The sequence below is a fragment of the Plectrocnemia conspersa genome, unplaced genomic scaffold (assembly GCF_051122295.1).
Source record: "Plectrocnemia conspersa isolate PC_06_02 unplaced genomic scaffold, ASM5112229v1 ptg000010l, whole genome shotgun sequence".
Taxonomy (NCBI): domain Eukaryota; kingdom Metazoa; phylum Arthropoda; class Insecta; order Trichoptera; family Polycentropodidae; genus Plectrocnemia; species Plectrocnemia conspersa.
In genome coordinates, this window is record NW_028277174.1 from 22234252 (window position 1) to 22256357 (window position 22106).

Below are 22106 nucleotides of genomic sequence, written 5' to 3' on the forward strand. Positions count from 1 at the left end.
ACGGACTAGCAAAAAATGTATAAAATAATTATAAGTATAATGTTCAAAAATGGACTATAACATATATGTTTATTTATTTAAAAAAACGTAATAAATAAATAAATAAAAATAATATATATACGAAAAAATATGACATATGCATATATTATATTGAATTAAGAACTGCAGAGGTGAATTGTATATTAATAATGTATTGTAGCTCGTAGCTATAATATGGACTGTATCAAGCATAATAAATATTCAATGTTAACTGTTCATATTTAATTTTCATTATGGCGTAGAAACCAATCTCAATTATTTTGCTCTACCAAGAATCCAACTAAATTGTCTTCAAAATATTTTTATCTATTAATTAACTGCCAATTCACATGAATAAGATGTGAACATTTTTTAGGATAGGTTTATTATATATAAATAATGTGAAATAATCATACAAAATTTTTACACTATAGTAATGTGTATAATATAATGCTTAATTATCGTAACCACGTGTTGTAATGTGCATGTTAATTACATCTGTATTAACCCTATTGTTTCCAACTACTATTCCCGTAATTACTGTGTATTTCCGTTTTATACTTGTATGGAATTTTTGTTTGTAAAGAGAAAGGTTAACACTAGAAGCTACGATATTCTAACCACAGCTTCCCCCAAATCATAACTCACGCACTGCCACTGATATGTACATATATTTTAATGTGTACCTCTCCCACGCGACTTTTATCAGATGATATGCAAATCCTGTGTGAGATCAGATACATTAAAACAGGCGTACATGTATTTAAATAAAAAGGTGAATTATATTTTTATACCAGCATTACAGACCAGTGGTATAAGTCGGTGACTTATGCCTAAAAATGTTTTTCAATTTAGATCTTGTCTGGAAGATCGGAATTAGCGATTATTACATAATTATAATAATTATCGATCATCACAGATTTGGTTTTCTTATATTTTCCTAATCTCATTGACAAATATCGTGATAAATAATGAAAATAAATTAAACCATGTCATGATATATATTAATTTTAAGCCATATTAGTAGTTTATAATACATAAAAAAATACTGCTTTCAGTCTGGTGTTTCGCTACTTACTTAGTAGTTGTAAATTGTGTATTTTTTTAATGAATTAGTGTATTCTTTTAAATTAATCACTACATTTGTATACAAAAGTACTTTCTTAGAAGTTGTTATATAGGCGAACCATCTACATGTTAATAAATGTTTGATAGTCCCATCCTCCGAAACGGTTTGTTCAATATGCCAATTGCATTCTCCACTTCGTATTTGCCCGTCAATATCCCATTTGAGTGTGTCCGGTCCTGCATTGCGTTTTACTTACTTATTCACAACACGAGCGTCTTGTGTGAAGCGACATAAAAAAATCGAGATTGTTGCCTGCAATTTATTTATTTATACTCTCGGTTCTTTCGTTCGAATACTACTCGTTGCATTTGAGCCGTAAACGTGAGTTAACGCCCGTCTATACGGTACGGTTATGGTATTACGGTATAGGTTTAGCCAGCGTTCAATATGGATGAGAATAATATAAAGGAAATCCTCGTGTTTGATACTGATTCTGGAGATTGTTCCCAGCTATATAAATGTTAATTTTCTTTGTGAGAAGCATTGCTTTCTTTAGACGTATTCACTGGAATTATATTAAGTGTACGAATAATATATTTTTTAATAAATAAATTGCTTTTATATGAAAGTTAATTTTTTTTATTAATAACCTCGATTATTGGTTTACTTCAAACATGTTTTCAAAACAAGTTTAAAACCACTTTTTGCGAATCGCATTTTCTCTTAAAATGTTGTTGGATAATTGCCAACTTTCTATGCAAGGTCCTTTGTAGCTTTAGCACAGCTTTCCTTGCTGTAATTAATACAGATTGCAGTGCCGTCGTTTTCAAAGGCGTAACTACCGTCTGGACCCGGAAACGCTACATTAAACAATCTATATCCTTTGATAAAAAATAAGCACTTTTTAAAATTCGTCTAAGTGACAAAAATATTTAGTTTGAAAATGAAACTCAGCATGAAAATATATTTTTACCACCATATCAGTAAAATCATATCGCAATACATTGTCAGCAATAAATACATATTTACTAGTGAAATTATAATCTGCTCTAAACTGGCATTTAACAGCGTAAAATGTACATTTGCGTGTTTTTTTACAACTTGAATATATTGATTAAAATATTAAAAATGTATTTAATTTTAATTATTGAAATCAATTAATAATAAAAATAGTACTATTTTTCGATTATTTTTTTTTTCTATTTTTTCGAACCAATACATGGACAATACAATTTTAATGATGTGCTTTAGAATGAAATTTTTTATTCACAATTAAAGGAGTTAACTTATGCAATAAGTCATAAAAATGTCAGTTAAGTTTTAACCGTTTTGGAAAAAAAAAAAATTTTTTACATTAAAATACAACACCACCGTGAGAAACATTTTAAGAGCGTAAGTCACAAAGTACACGCTATAAATAAAAAAATATTGCAATATTCGTCACCTTGAGGAAATACATCATCTTTTATTCACAATTAAAGGGATTAATTGATACAATAAATCATATAAACAGTTAAGTTTGGGATAAAGCGTTTTAATCGCTTAAGAAAAAAAAATCCATTAAAATGCGACACAACCATGGATTTTTTTTAACAGCTGAGGTCACAAAGTACACGCTATAAATTAAAAATGAAATAAAATATCCATCGCCTTGAAAAAATATATCGCGCACAACCGTTTCTAATCTGCCTTAGCGGCAAACGGCAGTTTGTTACAAAAAAAATTTACTCTTTTATTTTCCAATCGGTCGTACCACAGAAAATGAGACGGACAACAAAATCTCTAAGGAAGAGGCATGGATATAAATACTAAAACGCGGGCAACAAAAAGTCGTTTCATCTTATCACTTCTCCTTTAACATTTCGTCTGAGAAATTTCCCTCGGACATTTCATCTTTCCTTCCTTTAAGATATTTTCTAAAACTTAAAACATTTAAGCACTCACTTCGAAATTCAAGACAACTGATAAAAGGTCGACTCAACTTCAGACAAGCGAAGATTGCATAAGCTGCCGCTTCTCTCTTTGCATTCACTGATCCAGATCGACTTCAATTTGCAACCTGCGTTAGTTCAATGCCTTACAACGGGATAAACACAATCAATAGCTTCTAAATAATTAGTGAGACACCCGACTGAAATTTATTATATTATTAATAAACTATAATTACATCCTACATTAAATATATTTCACTACGCACAACTCGATTTAATTTTAATTATTCATCTGAGGAATAAAGAAAATCTAGGTGATGATCGATCGTAATTATAAGTATATATTAATTTCTAATTCCTAATATTATATTTAAAGAATAAATTATTCTCTATTACTAAATTATTGTTCTGGCGTTATTTTTATTTTTAAAAATATAAAATATTCTATCAATTTATAAATATGATATTTAGGATTAGATTAAAAATGTTTGTGTGTTACACTTAAAAAGTTCGTTGCATATAAAAAGGATTTGTACAATATTATTTAAGAGAAAAAGTAATTTATTTAAAACGAACTTAAAATTTTCACACTGCGGCTATAAAATTGCGTTTTTTGTATACTTTCATTTTTTATTATACTTATTTTTTAATGCGGCTCGTCGCGCCAATAAAAAAGTAAAAGGCCAATTTTTGTACAAACATTGTGTTGGCTCAAAAAGTCAATGAGAACTTCATTAAATTTTATGAAATCGCTTTTCACTAATTATTTGTAATTGAAATAATCAATTACAAGATAGTTAAGATTAAGATTAGGAAATCCATAAGATAATTAAAACAGCGCAGTGGTAACTTTATTTCTAAAATAAGTATTTTTTAGAATATTTAATATTGCTATGGATATCGAATTTAAAAATGCACGACAGTTAACCCAGATATAAATATGCACTTATTTATTTTTCATACGTTGTTTTTATGTCAAGGGGAAAACTTTTATTTTTGCGCAGTCTATAAACGACTGCCCGTCATGATCAGAGTATCGACCATAAAAAAACGTTTACCTGAAATTTGATAATTTAATGTTGCAGGCTTGAAACAGCAACCCGATAATTGACTTATTGTATCTAACTATAACCACCTACCAAAACTATCAAGTTAAAGCACATGCTAATCCCTCGGCAGCGTTTGATGTAATCAATTACTAGCATTAGATTTCATAAACTACGGTATAATACGATATACTGTGTATTATTATATTTAATACACATGAAACTAGAGTTTATATATAATGAGAATGACATCTATATTATATTACCAAAATACTAAGGGGAAATAAATTAAAATAATAGACGAGTTATAATCTATAATTCGTTTAGAAAGCACTGTCAGAATGCACCATTTAGTAAGATTATTTAATTTGCCTGCTTTAGCCGAATAAGTTATACATTTTTAAGCTACTTTATTGTTTTAATGATACTCACAACGTACGGATGTTTTTCTAAAGAGGTGGATATTTGAGAATACCGAATTTTTTGACTGATTAATGCATTGTTTTATAATATATTTTTATTGCTGTGTCCATGCAATAAATGTGAGTTATAAAACCTTTATTGAGGTTTACCCAAAAGCGTTTACATAAATAAAAAAAAAATATAGCATATAAATTATACTAATATTTTTATTAAATTGTTTAAAATGACGAACATGTATGCCTTTAAAGATACGCTCTACTGACTGTGATTTCTGAATCGAATATATTATGGTAGTTTAGACTCATCGATCAGTCATGTAATGAATCGATCATAAAATGTATTTTTGACTAGCTTTTGACTATAGAAAAATTTCAATATTTTTGAAGAAGATTATACGGAATCGAGTAACAAAAAATATTTATTTTTTAATTATTTTACAGTCACTTAATCGCTAATTTATGTTAAAAAAAACAGTTGTGAGGATAACGTATCACATAATCTCAAATATTTTCAGATAAAAAGAACAACATTTTCTATGTAGATAGATTATTTGACAAAGATCAAGTGAAATGTATTGCGATACATATGAATTCTTGATTTGTAAATATAATCCAAAAAATTCTCGATCCACCTGCACTTGTCACGTGCGGAATCACTGAATACTACACAAAAATAAATTTTAGCAGTGCTGTAATTTCATAATAAAAATTACATTAAAGACTAAAAATAAATAAATCAAAAAATATTTATCTACCACATATTAATTACTCAATATTATAATATTATTTACTGCATTATATATACACATGCATATACTTATTTTAAAAGTAAATATTCTATATACAATAAATTGTAATTATTTTTAACCTATTTATCTAAATTAATAAACATTTCTTACTCCCGGCAACAGCCTCGAGCTCACAGAATCGTATTTTTTATACATTTTTGATATTCTCTATGCACTGAAGTAGCGCATTATTAGAGAATTGTTAATACCCAATATGAAACACACTCGAATTTTAATAATCATCATTAAATTCCTCTGTGAGATTAGGAAAATCTAGGAAAACCCTATCTATAATTATATGGTATTCACTAATTCCGATCACCTAGACACAATATAAATTAAAAAACAATAGGGTCTATATAGAATTCAAACACAGGTATCTCAGATAATTGTAACCGACTTATACCACTCGTCTATCATTAGTTGCAGTCGCAAAATCACGAAATTGTAATCTTGCCTCTGGTTTAAATTCTCCAGTAAAAAAATAATGCTAGCTTATAACCTATTTTCACGAGCAAATTTTTGAATCTTAAATTATTTTCTTACTGTAGTAGCTAGACTTGTAAACTTGTCATCCACCGTAGTTGTCAGATCTTGTTCCAACATTAGATCACATCTTGTAAGACAAAATATAGGATTTTCATCAGACTGCATCTTCCCTAGCTCACCAGGCTTTTTGCTGTCGGAATAAACAAACTACTAGTAATATGACAAAACTGCTTTTGTTTGATTTGAAATTGGAAATTACATATTTAAATATGTAATTTCTAATTATCTTGACATTTATTTGTATGACAATGAGATGCAGATGAGCTGCTGCAGTATATTTTATTGTATGATTATTATTTACATGTTATTGAATGGTGCGGGGCCGGTCGGAGAGAAGCACCGGCCGTTCTTCTCGCGTCGCGTCGCTAAGCTAATTATTTTTCTCGCCACCGCTACGTCAGACAGTGTTGCTAGTGTGCCACCTAATCTAATCTAACTAAATAAATAAATAAATTTTAACTCTATCCCATAAAACAAGGTAAAGTTGTACAGCCATAAAAGTTTAAAGAAAAAAAATCATGTTAAAATTTTGATTCGGCACATAACAGTCTCTTGTCTAGGAATTTTTGGGCTCACGCTGTTGATTTTTTTGCTAGTGGTGGCTAGCCACGTAGTGAGACCCGCTGCTTTAAATGCATCCCAGAGGCGACATTAAATGTGTATACATGCGCCCAGATTGAAAATCTAAATAATTCAGTCCGAGTTATATAAAGCAACTGAAAATATTATTGCATAAATATATTATAAATATTAATAATTCATAAAATGCATTAAAGGAAAACCGACGTACTAAGCATAATAAAGCATGGGATCAGCCCCATTGTGTGTTTTACATCGTCGAAAGATTAATTTCGGTCCGATGAAAATATCTCGTTGGCTTTACATGATATTACCATATTTCGAGCGCGAAAAATAGCGAAAAAAAGAGACAAAAGCAGACGGAACGAGAGAGGCGAGCGTCCGAAGGTCTATCGGAAAAATCGAACTGCCCCATAATTCGGCGGCATTTCCCGCTCGGGGGTCTCTCATTTACCCCGTGGGACGGCGTGTGAATGTACGCGGGAAGAGTGCCCACGACCTTCACTATTAAATATTCCGCTTTTGAAACTGAGAATCTCGAGCGAAGCTTTGAAATTACACTGCTTCGTGAATAGTTGATGCGTTTCACTTCCAGAAGCGAGTTATCTCTCTTACCTCTTAAAGGAGCACACACAGACATACAAAGAATACATGAGCTTTCGACAAGATATTTATAGCGATTCTGCGAAACATGAAAACACAAAAAGAAGAAGAAAACATATTTAACGCACGACTAGTGCGGCGCATTGTAGAATAGAATCATTAATCCGTTTTTACTCGGCTCGTAATGCAAAGTCCGTAAGAAGCCATCTCTTTTCGGCTATCCCAAAGCAAAACTAAGTAGCTTATAAATCACCAAGTAAGTACAAAAGTTAAAATTAGACACTTAGTAATACTATCTGTCAAATTTTGCTAATTTGAGGTTTTATAAAAATCTTTAATGTAACATACAATTTTTTGCAATCAAGCTTTTTGTAATGAAGCATTTTGATTTGGCACATAAATTCAACATTTCAACCTCGTAATGCATTGTTATAGATTGTGTGGCACATACACTTCAATTGGCAATACAGAAAAATATTTTCTTTCAAAAAAATCAATCATTTTAAGTATAAATTTCAAGCAAAAATGTGTATATTCAAGATAACTACTCTATTCTTTAATAGGGATATAGTCATCTAATATTATATATATATTATACGAGAGTGAGGCGAGCGAGGCACTTTCCTCAGGTGAAGCTTTACGTTTAAAACAAGGATTATCTATAATAATTCCTTGCAGTATATGAGGGACACCATATGAAAAATTATTTTTTCTACAATAAAATTGAAAAAAACGATGTCGAATTTTAAAATTAGATGATCTATCTCAGCAATTTGTTCCTTAAAGTGATACATTTTTATTTACTGTAGAAATGAAAGGAGTGATAGATATATCATTAATACAACTTAAATAAGGATATGAAAAACTGTATGAAATTTAATCACATTTCGAATTATTAACAAGAAGAATTTTTTTTGTCGATGAATGCAAAAAATTTACATAACGATAATAATTCTAATGAATTTTTATCAGAAATAATTAAATATATAAAAATCAGGCAATGGAATTAATTCCAAATCTCAAATCAGCTACAAATTTAGATATATTAAAAATAATGCATGAATACAAATAATAATACAGTCAAATCCGAATTTCGATATTGCGTTAAAGATAATTTTGACATTACCGGCTACTGTAGTCTCTGCTGAAACAAGCTTCAGTAAATTAAAAATGATAAAAACCTATCGAAGATCGTCAACAAAACAATTTTAATAATATAATTAATAAATATGCTTCAAAAAAAGCACAAAAAATAAAACTTTCAAGGTAAAGATATTATTTTGTTTCTATGGTAATATTTGATATATTTTTTTTAATCAAGTGAGTTTGAATCACCGAAAAATTGTAAATTAAATAACCGAACATTTTATGATATTGACTCTCGATAAAATAAAAAAATATTTTATCTCATCCACCTTATTCTCCAGACCTTGCTCCTTCTGACTAACATTTATTTGAACCGATGCAACACTTTTTAAACGAAAAAAATACAAAATTCAGATTATATGCTAATGAAATTAAAAAAAGACTCCAAGACTTTATGCTAATTGAATTTAAAAATGTTATGAGGTAAGGAGAAGATTAAATTCTTAGAAGAAATTATATTTGAAATCATTAAGTGTTTTTTTTTTATTTTATCCAAAAAGATCAGTTTATGATATCATGCGTTACAATCATTTATTTTTTATAAAGCACAACAATACAGTAGATAATATTTTCCGTGGGTAATAAATATCATACATAAAAAAAACTTTCAGTTAATTTATACTACTTTTATGTACCATCCATTGATTTTTCAAGGGTACGATTGTTACCCTGCACGCATCATTATTTCATATGTTTATTATAATACAAAGGACAAATCTAAAGAGCTTTCATTGGATGAAAAAATGGTTGGAGTTTTATTATTTTATTTTAGTTATAATAGTACGTACATATGTATACATATGAGAAACTAACAATCACATTAGCTCTGACGCAATATGATTTGTTGAATTCCAGTTCAAGAACTCCAGTGAATAATGATTAATACTAATATTTTAACAGATTAGTTTTCAGCAAATCGGAATAAACTATTTAAATGCTTTCAACGTTTCTTTGTAGACTCATAAATATCTACCATCAACTTACAGTAGATATTTACGATTCTACAAATAGATGCCGTTTATTTTTTTTTTATTTAAAAGTTGTGGGTCAAAAAAGAAGCTAAGGTTCGATACGATATCAAAATACTCTGGTGGAAAAACAGCACCCACGATGTAATTTTAGTTGAACCTTTCGCCCAATAGCCATTTGAAAGCTCTTAAAACTTATATATTACAACAAGATTGATTGGGCGAGACGCATTTTGGAAATTCAATTATTATAAAATTGATAATAAAAATACCTGCTTTTGGCGATGAAAAACAACAGTTAAATTAAGTTTATATCGGTTGAGTTAGATTTTTGTTGTCGCCTTTAAGTAGGTTAAATGGGTAAAACACGAACACCATAATTAAATACTTATGGTTTGAGCATTTTATATTAAACTCGCATATATTTAACAATCGTCAGACTATTAAAAATCTGTTATTTTAAAATTAAGGTAAAGATTAGCATATTCAATGCGATAAATATATACATATTGTTGTCCTTATTTAGTTGAAAAATATATATTTTCTATGTGCAGCTTGTAATTAATACATATAACATCTTCAAATATTTCTGGTTTTCTTGCTAGAAATCTGTCTTTGCATTTTTGTTACTAGATTGGTAAAAAAGTAATATATTTATTGTATTTTACTTTTATTAATGAAACTTTAAATATGCTTAGTGTCATTGCAAAATATTCTCTATGTTTATCTTAAAACTTATTATTTTTTCTTGAGTGCGATTTTAAATATTTATGTTCCGAATTCCCAAACAATAACAAAAATATGTGGTTTTGCGCTATCACTATTTGTACAAAATTTCAACAATACCACAAGTATATTATTGACATGCAAACCACAAGCAAAAGACAGCTACTCAAAAATACCTATTTTTATTAATTAACGTAAATTCAACTAGCTCACCCAATTGTTTTCCACTCAGATATTTAAGTTATTACTATGAAAATAAAATAAAGTGCTAAAAGCTCCAACTTATTTGATTCATCTAAACATACATATAAAACAGGTTGTCAAACTTTAAAGGTCTAGACGAGTCTCACGTGAGACTTAAAGACAAAGGGGGGAGTTCGTTACTCTACATAAAACCAAAGACCACGTTTCAGTTGTGTCTACATGACGGAATCGTGCTTTTAAATTTTTAACAATTTATACTCAAAATTAGAGACCTAAACCTGGTTTAATCTTGGGAAGCGGCCATTTCTTAATGACAAGACGAATCCTGGGATTGTAATTTAATCAGCGAAACTAAATTGTAAACGTGATTAATTTTAAAATATTAATTTATGTTATTAGTGTTAATCATATATAGCGAAAATACACAAAAACATTTACATAAAGTTTTACTCACACTATAAAATAATATAAAAATGCAAAGTGAAACATAAATATTCTTACAAAATTAGTAAATAAATATTATTTATTTTAAACAGCTTTTAATCACATAAAATTTTTCAAAACAATCAAGATATTTAAATTGAAAATATGTATTGTTGAAATATCAACCGTTCCTAAGTTAGAGCTCTTTAAACTGACAGTGAACTTATTTGCTGCATGAATATTATGGTGCATCTTGTTTTTAAGATATTTGTATTATATAAAAAAATCATATATTATATTTGTATTTAAATATCAGTCTTATGGATCTTCCATTAGTCTCATACGTATTAATAAGTTAAGATCCGTGCGCTAACGGACAATTTTTCTATATTCTATTAGCGTTTTTTTTAAGAAACAGAAGTTCCATAAGATAAAATTTACAAAATCGCAAAAATTAAAAATTAAATATTAGTTATATATAAAAATAATATTCTCATCTTATTCAGAGTCAAAGCATAAGCCATAAATCGAAAGAGTTTCCATAGTATCCATTATAAAAGACGCTACTGAAAGTTGTACTATATTAACTATATCCAATAATAATTATTTATATTATTATACTATGATTTTATTCGTTTTAACTTATGTGTAAAGTTTCCGACTATTAAAAATAGATGTGTAAAACAGCAATTTATGAGTAAAAATTATACAACGTGGACAAATTCTTCTCGAAATTTTCTATAAATAAATCATTATATAATATATTTAATGCTAAAATTGTTTAGTGGGTAAGGTACTTGATTATATTAAATACCGGCCTGAGCTGTATGCTAACGTTTATTAATTATAATTTATAATAATAGTTTATAATTAACAAAGTTTCCAGACTACTTCACAATATGAATATGTTGCTTATTATCCAGTTATAACGCATTAGGCTTATGTCTATTATGTTACAACAGAATATTTATAATAAAAAAATATTCTAGCTTTACGTGTAGACATACTTTTTATTCAATATTAATTAAAAAATATATAGATCCTCTTGATCTAGATAACCTTTGTCAATTTGTGGCGGGATGAGACACGACAAAACCTGCAGTGCATATTTTATGCGCTATTCCAAAAATATATAAGTTCTGCTATGTTATACAAAATAAAAAAAGTGTTTATTTACAAGTGATATAACTGTATCGTATAATTATGTTTTAGTAAATAAATGTTTACAACAAATCTAATAACTAAGATACTAAGTATTCTCTTATGCTGTATCAAAAACGTGTATCATCATAAAAAAACTTTTGATTTTTCCAAAGTGAATACTAGCACTGGAACGGTTGATATGTCATCGCCTTTTTAAATCAAAGTACTAGAGAATCAATATACAAAAATAACTAAATGTTGTACAATTTAATGAGCATTTTTGTTGTTAAGCTTTAGACAAAGGCAAGAAATGATATACTGTGGTAATTCAGAAAGTGTCTCGTTTTTTTAATATTTTGATTAAAATATGAGCGATGTTCGTGTACTTTAAGAAAATGTACGAGAAAAAATTGTGTACATTCACATAAAGGCAGCGTATAAATATTAATGCAATAGAAAATTGCGATGACACATGATAAATTGAAAGACAGAAAATGTGACAGTCCTCAGTTGCTCTTATGTTCAAGTTCTTAGTATTACATATTTATGTGTTATTTTATTTAAAAGAAAACGTATTTTTATGATTTTTAGGTTATATTGCACAATTTTAAGTAATAATAAAATATCAATAACGTGATAACATTGACTTACGATTATTTTTCACGCAATTTTAGACATGGTTCCTGGCGGTGAAAAATTGTTTTTCGCATTTTCTTTTTTTTATAACAAATGTCACCGTGACGTAGTGATTTTGTACATTCTGATTATTTTTTCGTTTTATTTAGAAAAATAATCCATATTTTTATAATGGATATTTTTAACGTGGTAGTTTTACGTAACACTGTCGAAATTCTATATACAACAATAAAACACTTTGATGGATACAAATTAATTGAGCGGCGAGATCGACACACGTCACGCGGCCGACAGAGCAAAACTGAACACTGACAATATCTGGTATTTGCTCCAACCCTCGTGAAGGACCTGAGCTGGAAACACCCCTTAAGTCAGGGGAGCGCAAGCGCGAAGTTGCGGGCCGCTAAATAGACTAAGCCCAAAAGTAAACTTTTTGAAAAATCGTACATAAATACAACTATAATAACATTACAAATGAAAATAAAATACTTATATTGATAGTTAGTTACAAGAAGGGCGCGTGTATATTTTTGAATTTTTGAAAAATATTTTTGTTAATACTGTTTTTAATATTACACAATAACCAAAACTGTATTGATAATATGTACATTTTAAAATTGCAGGTGAATAAATTATTATAAAAATATTATATGTATAAATTTATAATTTAGCTACTGAGATTTTGCTGTTGCTTATTATATTCTATCGGACACCGATTATTATATTTTTTAATAAAAATAAACTATAAATTTCAACTTTATTTTATATGACAAATCTATTATTTAAAACCTTGTTCGGTCAAGGCAATAAAAGTATGTAGTTCGGTTGTTATATAAAACGTAAAGATCGATTTTTAAATTTTAACATATATTACACTAACTAAGAAAAGGTTTAAGTCAGATTTTATAATTCATAAATATATATTAGAAATAAGTAGAAATATTTTTTTATATTCACCAAAATTTAGATCTCCCTCTAGATTGGATTCACAACCCCTGCATATCGGCAATCATACAATGATCGGCGGAGTTGTACGAAAGCTCCCGGAAATTGCCGAAAGCGAACGATGTACCATGCCAGTTCTAACAAACAGTTCAAACGGTTATATTCCCTATGTATATAACCATAAGGCATATATTCGGATAAAGTGCAGATTTTGGTTGTGACGCACACGTTCGATATTGTTTCAAACCACCAGCAATCCTTAAATATTTTCTCTTATTTACAAAATATATAAAGTAAAATAACCAAAACACGTGTACTAGTTGTTTTTATTGTAACGACTAAAAATTACTATTTTGTTAATTTGCCCCAATATTTATAAATCGATTACAGCACCTTTTATAAATTTTACTAGTTTACCCGGCCATAAAAAATTGTACTAAATTCAAACTCATCATAATTAATTTTATTCATCTTGTTATTACAAATTTATTTAAATAATTTTAGTCACTTGTCTTCATGTATTTCAGTAGCACGCTATCGATTGTCACCAGGTCGCTGTTCAGTTTCTTCAGCAGTTTCGTTGGCATGTATTGCAGTATAGATCTACTCCCAGACGGTGAACAGTGTAGCGACGTGGCATATGCACATGTCATTCTGACTGTCATTTCTAGGTCAATTTTAATATTAAAAACTTTCAACTTTCCATAAATTTAAAAAAACAATATATTGTATAAAACATGGTGTTTCTTACGTTGTAGCGTTTTTTATTTGTATGTTTAAATGCTACTTCTAATTACTTTTTAATAATTTATTTGCAACAGTAAATTAATATGTATATGTATAAAGATAATAGCACATAGCCGTAATAACGCATTGTTAAAATAACATTGTAACTACATTCAATTTCCGCAACTTAATAAAAAATTTAAATTTAAAATTTACGCTGTTAAAAACATACCGACCTAAATACATTTATTAATTAACATTAACTACAATACAACAATCTTTTTTTTTACTAATAAATTACTTACCTAAAAATACAGAAAATAAAAAGTGTAAAGCTTGAGATTATTAAGTTGATATTAGTTACGTGGTAAATTTGTTACAATAACACAGAAATTATAATTTATATTATTATTATTTTTTATAAGATGCACAATTTTAATTATTTATGTTGTATTATTTGTTTTGGTTTTTAAATATGCTTAAAGTGGTTCAGAACTGTTGGATTACTTACATTAAAATTTGCGGAAGTTCCTGAATCGTTGTGTGTAGTTCTGGTTTAACTAACCCTCTAGTTGGTCGTTTTTAACTGAAGAAAGACGCTCATGATGTTCATTACCATCAAAGCTCTCTTATTTTTTTTAAGCCACCCTTTACCACACGTTCTTTAACAGTATTACTACCAAAAACATTGTTTAGCTTACGTAAATTTCTGTTTCGTTTCCACCTTTTTCAATTAATACAAAAATTTATCAGCCCAATTTAAAGCTTATTTAAAAATAAAATCATATTTGATGGAACCAAAATACAGACTAAAATATAAAATTAAAAATAGTAATAATATTAACACGATGATATGACACTTTTATTAAAAATTAAATTGAATTAATAAACACAAACCACAATGATCTTTCTTGCAAAAAAATGTGTAAATTACATATTTTTAAGTGTAACTTAACTATTAATTTTCCAAATTTCATTAAAACATATAATCGTCGCTTTTAATTTTCTAGGATATTTTTTTTTTATTATTATTAAAATATGATTTTTTGATGTTTATTTAAAGATTTTACCTAAGAAATGACACTGAAAAAGATTGAAAAACTGACGAACGTCCTTGACCATGTTACATTTCTCCGTTGAAAACATCGAGCGTGTGATGCGGCCACAATTAAATCGAATTCGACGGTGGCGCCGCTCTGCGTCCGCGCCGCGAACCAACATTATATACATATTTACGTTCAGCTCTTTGGGATGAGCCAACCGCTCTAAATGTTATTCGTTTCGATAAAATTCCTAAATTCATATTTGTTGCGAGCCGAACTCGCCCTTTGACACAAACAATAAAAATCCACCCGAAAACATCGCATAAGAAGACGCCGCAGGAACAACAGCGCACAGGTAACCAAAATATTACACCAGCGATCAAATGTTTACGATACAACATAACCTAAAATTCTCGAGTAACGCCGATAAAATTCGTGTTTATCTCATTTCACATCCTCGTAGCCGCTTCAACGTTTTTTTTTTATAATTACTGGTTTGATTCGCGGCCTACATTATAAATTCGCGTTCTATGCATCGATGACCTTAAATAAAAAGTATAACCTCTCGGGGGTCACCTGTGCCCCGCGCATCAATTAATCAAGGTTATCTGTGTTCAATACAAAATCTATTTTATTTATTTTTTGTTTGTGCATTTTTTTTCAATGTTAAGACCAAATTATTGTTCGTCGGTAGTTAATAAGGTAATAAATGATATTATTTTTAAATAATAATTGTAACAATCGAATGAATATAAAATTAACGGAAGATCGTTCAAGTAATTATATTTTATCATTATTAGAAATTCAGTGTTGCCACAATTAAATTTGCATTTGATATATTTTTTATATTTTTACCTTTGTTTATTTTTATCAAAAAGTTATTTATTCTTCAATATTGATATTGTACCCTTCCAGATCAAATATAACACACATATAAATATCAGTGTTTCTTCCAATCCACAAATATTTGTGGAATACGCTGTCTTCAACTCACTCGAAGATTTCGCCTTTAACTCTTTTATTATTGTATAACGTCCTTTTTATTTGCGGAAACATTAAAAAGTCATAAGGAGACATATCTAGTCAATACCAGTGAGATAATATTATCGTGTTGAAAAATTTATATTTGTTTCAACACAATTTTAGACGTTTATCGGATCACATTCCTCCTTATTGGATTTCATCGATGAAAATAGTAAGGAGTACCGTGACATTAGATCAAACTAGACTTACTTTATTAGTCTCGGCTCTCAAGAGCTTCCATTGAAACAACTGCATCTTTGTTTCAATTCCATAACCATACAGCACGATAAATCAGTGGTATATGTATGTCAGTGACTAATACCTAAAAAACTAAAAAATGGCCCTAGTGTTTTTCAATTTCTATCGTACCTACGAGATCGTAATTTGTGACTATTATATAATTATAATTTTGACAGATCATCATAGATTAGGTTTTCCTATATTTTCCTAATCTCATGGATGAATATCGTGAAAAAGGAGAGAGTTATGTCTTACATATTGACATATTTAATAATAGTTTATAATTAATAAAATATATGTCTTATTACAGACTTTAATTTCTGAAATATTGCTTATTTTATGAAACTCGCAGAATACGTTCATTGAATAAAACAAAATGTTGGAAAGGCCCACTCTTTATTGTCGTTTTAAGCATATCTCAAAAACAGGCGTGCGTCTCAAACTTTTATGAAGGTCGTATGACGTTTTTGTATTTATTGTTTCAGGACGCAAATATTTTATTTCAATCAGCTTAATAATTTGATCGTGGTTAATTTATTTACAATTATTTCATTTATATGTAAATCCGCACAAAACATATATTAGTTTTATAAGGATATTTTGCTCAATCTTTCAGCTTGTATTGCTGCAGCACCTCCTCTACGAATTCTTACGGGTCGCTACTGGTTTTGAGAGGTGGTGAAAATCTATTCTTTACCTTTTAACTGCTGCTTGGATTCAAGCTAATAGTAGTGATACCCATGTTTCATAGGTAGTAACAAATCTTTCCATAAAATTTATCAATATTTTATGTTTTCGTGTCGAACACGAACACGTTTCTAATCAACCCACCTTGCAGATTTTTTTGCCATTCCACATTGCTCAAAATGTTTAAAACCCGTTCTTAAGAGATACACAAAGCCTTTACTATTTCTCGAACGTTGATTCATCTCTCTACTATGTTTTCCTGAATGGTAGCAGCTTAACAAATAGCAACCTTAGTTGTTAATCGCCAATCTAATGGGTGATTTGGTTAAAATGGAGAAAACTCAATTAGATCTAAGCAAATCCTTTAACATCATGTAATTTCATCGGAAGTCTAAATAATTGCGAGTTTAATCAGTCCATGTTTTACTGTGAAGCTGAAATTTTATAATATTTAAATTTTAGCTGTTATTTTCTATTAAGAAAATGTCGAGTTATAACTTACTATGAAAGGTATTTTTTTAATATTTCTCTAATAATCTGTTATATGTTTTAAAGAAAATATTGAGAGTTAATTTACAAATTTCTATTTTCTTGCAAGCGCAATTTTTCAGATATATTACTCATAGATATTTTATTTAAAGACAATTTTAAAGTTCAATTGGTTGCACAGTGAAAATATTCTGCAAATTTCACTTATAAATGAAAATGCAAAAAAAAGGGTCTCTTAATTATTATGTGTAATTATATGTAGGATGCTAATTCGCACGTGGGAGAAATGAAACCAGCGCTCAATTTTATTTTAATCAATATCTTGCTAGCTGTTGTTGTCATCACTGATGTTTAAACGATAATCAGTTACAAATTCATCAAATTTACTTTTTACATTTTTATTCGATTACCTTCAGACTTTAGTCTGTTTTTCTACTAAACGCTATCTCAGTTGTATTATAAAATTTGCCAAAACACACATATTTTAAAATTATTAAGGTTATGCTACATTTATTTTTACTTTATCTTTAATTATAACTTTCAGATGAATATAAGATTTATCGCAGAGTTTAGCATAAAATCAGTATTTGTTAAATTATTATTTTTTGTTTTCACATATTCAACTTAGCTCTTGGCTGTTTGTGGATATATATATTTATTAGCGCATTTAGTTTAAGACCCACACTAGACACACGGTTTTTCCATCGCAAAAATGCCGCCCCCAAGCGAGTGCCGCCGAAGGCGGTCCGTCCCCGTCCCTCTATTTACGCCACTGTATTTGAGTTACAATTAATATATAATGTGTTTCGACATTCTGTGATAGGATAAAGTAACAAATAAAAAAATAAACATTCAGTTTCATGACTAGATATACTTAAAAAAAATTGCCTACTTTGGCTCACCTGTACAATGAACCATGCAGACTTTGACCAAGTCTTTTAAATTATTATCAACTAAATTTAAAATTTATTACGATACTGGTGTAAATGCAATCAAATAAAAAAAGATTATTCATGATCGATAACACTAATAAATTTGACCTTTTTTGTTATAAAGACACTAATTAAAAATTGTATCGAGAAAGAAAAAACAAAAATAGAATCATATTGTTAAATAAATGCAGATTAATACTTGTTTTGGTGTGAGTTTTTCTTCATCTTCGAAAAACATATGATTAAATAAAAACATTTTTTTTTAAATATATCTATAAATGAACTTTGTTCAGTTTTCATATTTGTACAGTGCGATATATTAATCTTAAACGATCAATAACGTTATCAAAGATTATTTTACAAAAAGTTTTTCAAACTATATTTTTTTATATACACACATTGTTGATCTAGTTCTATGTTTTAAAATAAAATAGCACAATTATATATCTCTGCCGAAAAAAAATAATAGAATTTTTGCACTAAAAAAAGTAAACGTAGGTGAAATTGTTCTATCTCTTTTAAAAACTGTTTTGATGTAGCTTACAAAAAATGCGTTGATTGTCGGAAAGTGCGTCAATCGTTTTTTATTTTCGATTTTTCAATTGAAACTTCACATCTAGATGAAAATCAACTTGGAATTGGATAATCGAATTACCTCAACTTCTAAGTGAATTATAATTACGTTTTCTATCTGCATTTACATATGTATTTAATTTAATTCGACTATTATAATTTTATTAAACTGCAGTAGTTAATTCAAATGTCAGTGTACATTGTACTCGAATTAATCGCATGTGTTTAATCTATCAGCTTAAATCTCTATCTACGTCATCGACTATTCGTAAACATATAGGAGTGTACCTTTTTATCTTGTGCATTGTTTGCTCACTGTATAGTCGGCCAGTTTTTTTATCAAGCGACCCAACTTACGCTTCGGTGCACAGAGAACACATACTTGTTCTCGTGATCTGGCACTCGCCCTTTTGGGTCACGGATTATGAGTTTTCTGTTCTAAAGTGTAACATAGCTTAACATATTGTATTGAGGATAATAAGCGGTTAATTGCAATTGCAACCATCTGAGAAGCTTTTTCGAAAATATGTAAGCCCTCATAGCCAAATACATTCCTGTTTGTTTAATAATAATTACTTGTTGTATGCAATTATTTGGAGTGCCTTCTTACACGTATGCTCCACGATTTTTTTTGTCAGTCCATATCTCGCATCCATAGAACAAAAATAATTTATATTTCTTACCTTGCTCTCTCAGTCAATGTGGATGATTTACATGTGAATCTGAAATGCAATTTTGCTCTGAATTGTATAATTTCTACAACGAGGGAATTTACACCCGCTCGCTTGGAGATGGTATTTTAGGGATTGCATTGAGGAGCGCATTTTTTTTTGTATCGACTAAGATAGATCATGTTTTAGCGTTAATTACTTTCGACGATATGTTTTTTTAATACTTTATTTTCAATAATATAAATAATTATATATATACTATACATATTACTGATTTGCATTTTTACAATTTTTTATTAGCTACAACTTGATAAAAAAAAATAAGAATATAAAATAAAACGTTGATAGATTTAATTTAAAAAAAAAACTAAAAACCTTTTACAATTGATGCGAGAGAAAAATAAAAGTATAGGAATAAAAAGATGTGAAATTATTGCTATGCTGTCTTTTGCTTCTAGAGCAATATGTGCTTGTATTTAAATTCAAGGTTGTTTTTATCGTAGTCTGGTATGAAAATGATAGTGTTCTTTAATTGTTGGTATTTGAAGGCTAATATACATTTTTTTAATGTTAATATAAAAAGGTGTATTATATATTATTTTTATAGTTTTATTTTGAATGACTTGTTATTTAGAAAACAAAATAGTATTACTGGTATTACTCCACATCGAGCAGGCATTGTTTATAGATTAAGATATTATTTTTTATAGTTAGCATGCTTTTTCTATTAAATATGGTCTGGGGGCCGCAATGTCGGCAAGCGAAGTTCCAAAATATTTTTATTAAATTTAAGCTTTAAGCTAAGAGTCCAGGTGTAAGCCCAGTTATATAACTTTTTTCAATTAGCAATTCTTTTACGTTACCGCTCTGTTCATTTTGGAAAGGTAGTGGCAGAATTTGTCGACGTTTTGTTAAAATAATTGTTTCTGTTTTAATTTTGTTGATTTTAGTATTGCGCTTCTCAAGAAGTGTTCTTTTGATAATTACTTGATCCAAGCCACTAAAAATACTTTTTTTCAAATGCAAAAGAACAAAAAATCCATTAGTTTTTAAGACCATTTTAATAATTATATGCGATTTTTTTAGACACTTACCGGTCACAGTACTTTTTTAAAATTTTAAAAAATAATTTGCACAGACCCACCCCTTCCTATGCAACCATTGCTGAACATTTAAAAAATCGCATACATGTGATTATTAACAAAAAAGTGCTATGATAATTTTCTCGAAAAATTTACTGATTTTTGAGATGAAAATTTACAAAATAGTTAAGTCGAGCCTGACCGGGAAGGGATTAAAAGATAAAAAAAACATATATGATAACTTTGTACCAATTTGTTGCTTAGGTAATTTTTATTTCTTTGCAATTATGAATTTTGATAGAATTTATACCAACAATAATCTGTTTTATATCCACGAGTTTCCTAAAATGACTTTTCGGTCGACATCTCGAGTGTAGAGCAAAGCATTCCAAGCCTTCCGAAATTCTTAGTAATTATTATCGTATACATAAGAAACAGCTTATTTTAATGACGTAGGATTATCTCTAACCAAACTTTATACAATTAGAATTCACAATTTCCCGTGTAATTCGACTATATTTATTTTCAGGGTTTTTTATAAGAAATAAATACTACTATAATTTAACTTTTAATATTAAATTGATGCATTGTTGAACAAACAGTGTGATTCAACGTGAGAACTAATTGCGCTTGTAATAAAATTATTATATTCGAGCTTCCTAGAACTTAAAATGGGACAATGTAGCAGAGGATCATAAGTATTATACATCAGTCGTATGGTTTTATATAAATTTTCCATTAATGTAACTCACGGCTGTTCTTTACACACGAACACTACCATGATACATATGAATCCTCTAGACAAGATTGACCGGTTTGTCACGTTTCTGTCCGTCTGTTTCAGTTTTGCGCCACGACAACATATTAACCTTTTTCTGCGCTCTACTTTTTTTGTCAAAATCGCAGAATTGCTCAAAGTTACACGCCCACACGATACATCATATCTCGAGACTACTATGGTCGGTTCTTGCATCGCTTCGGGCGATAACGTAACAGAGATAGAGAAATTCGTCCCCAGAGGCCCGGGCTAAAGTATCCATCTATTTTTGTTCAGTGCGTGTCCTTTCGGCGCGATATAACTCAAGGGTAGGCAGGGTAGGTAAAGGTCTTGGATGGAAAAACGTGTTTCACGCGGCCGGTCATCCTGTGGAAATATGGATATGGCGTGTTTTGTTTTTTTTTGTTACGAATTATCCCCGCGGGGCATGCTAACATGAGTCCAGTCTATTTTCGGAGTAAATTAAACCGGTTAATTCTAATGGTGTTTATGTATGACGGACGGTCATTGCACTAATTATTCAACGGCGGTTGATAAGTTCGAAATCCACACTTCCAGCTGATAAATGTGAATAGTTTTAATCTCTTGTGTGGTTGTGTATTCATGTTCATTGCTCGCAATACATCATACGAAGTTATTACTATGTCTAAGAGATACCAGATAAAG

The 22106-nt window shown here is 29.1% G+C and overlaps 2 protein-coding genes across 5 annotated transcripts in view; one reads left to right on the forward strand and one right to left on the reverse strand.

Moving 5' to 3' along the window:
- The window catches only part of eag (potassium voltage-gated channel protein ether a go-go), a 142367-nt gene extending 129836 nt beyond the window's left edge, over positions 1–12531 (reverse strand). For all 4 annotated transcript variants that reach the window (XM_088195965.1, XM_088195967.1, XM_088195966.1 and 1 more), the window contains exon 1: positions 12267–12531. The gene's annotated coding sequence lies outside the window, so the exon portion shown is untranslated. The remainder of the gene's footprint in view (positions 1–12266) is intronic.
- Positions 12532–15115: 2584 nt separating this feature from the next.
- The window catches only part of LOC148231001 (uncharacterized), a 28552-nt gene continuing 21561 nt past the window's right edge, over positions 15116–22106 (forward strand). Inside the window, exon 1 of the mRNA XM_088195971.1 lies at positions 15116–15320. The gene's annotated coding sequence lies outside the window, so the exon portion shown is untranslated. The remainder of the gene's footprint in view (positions 15321–22106) is intronic.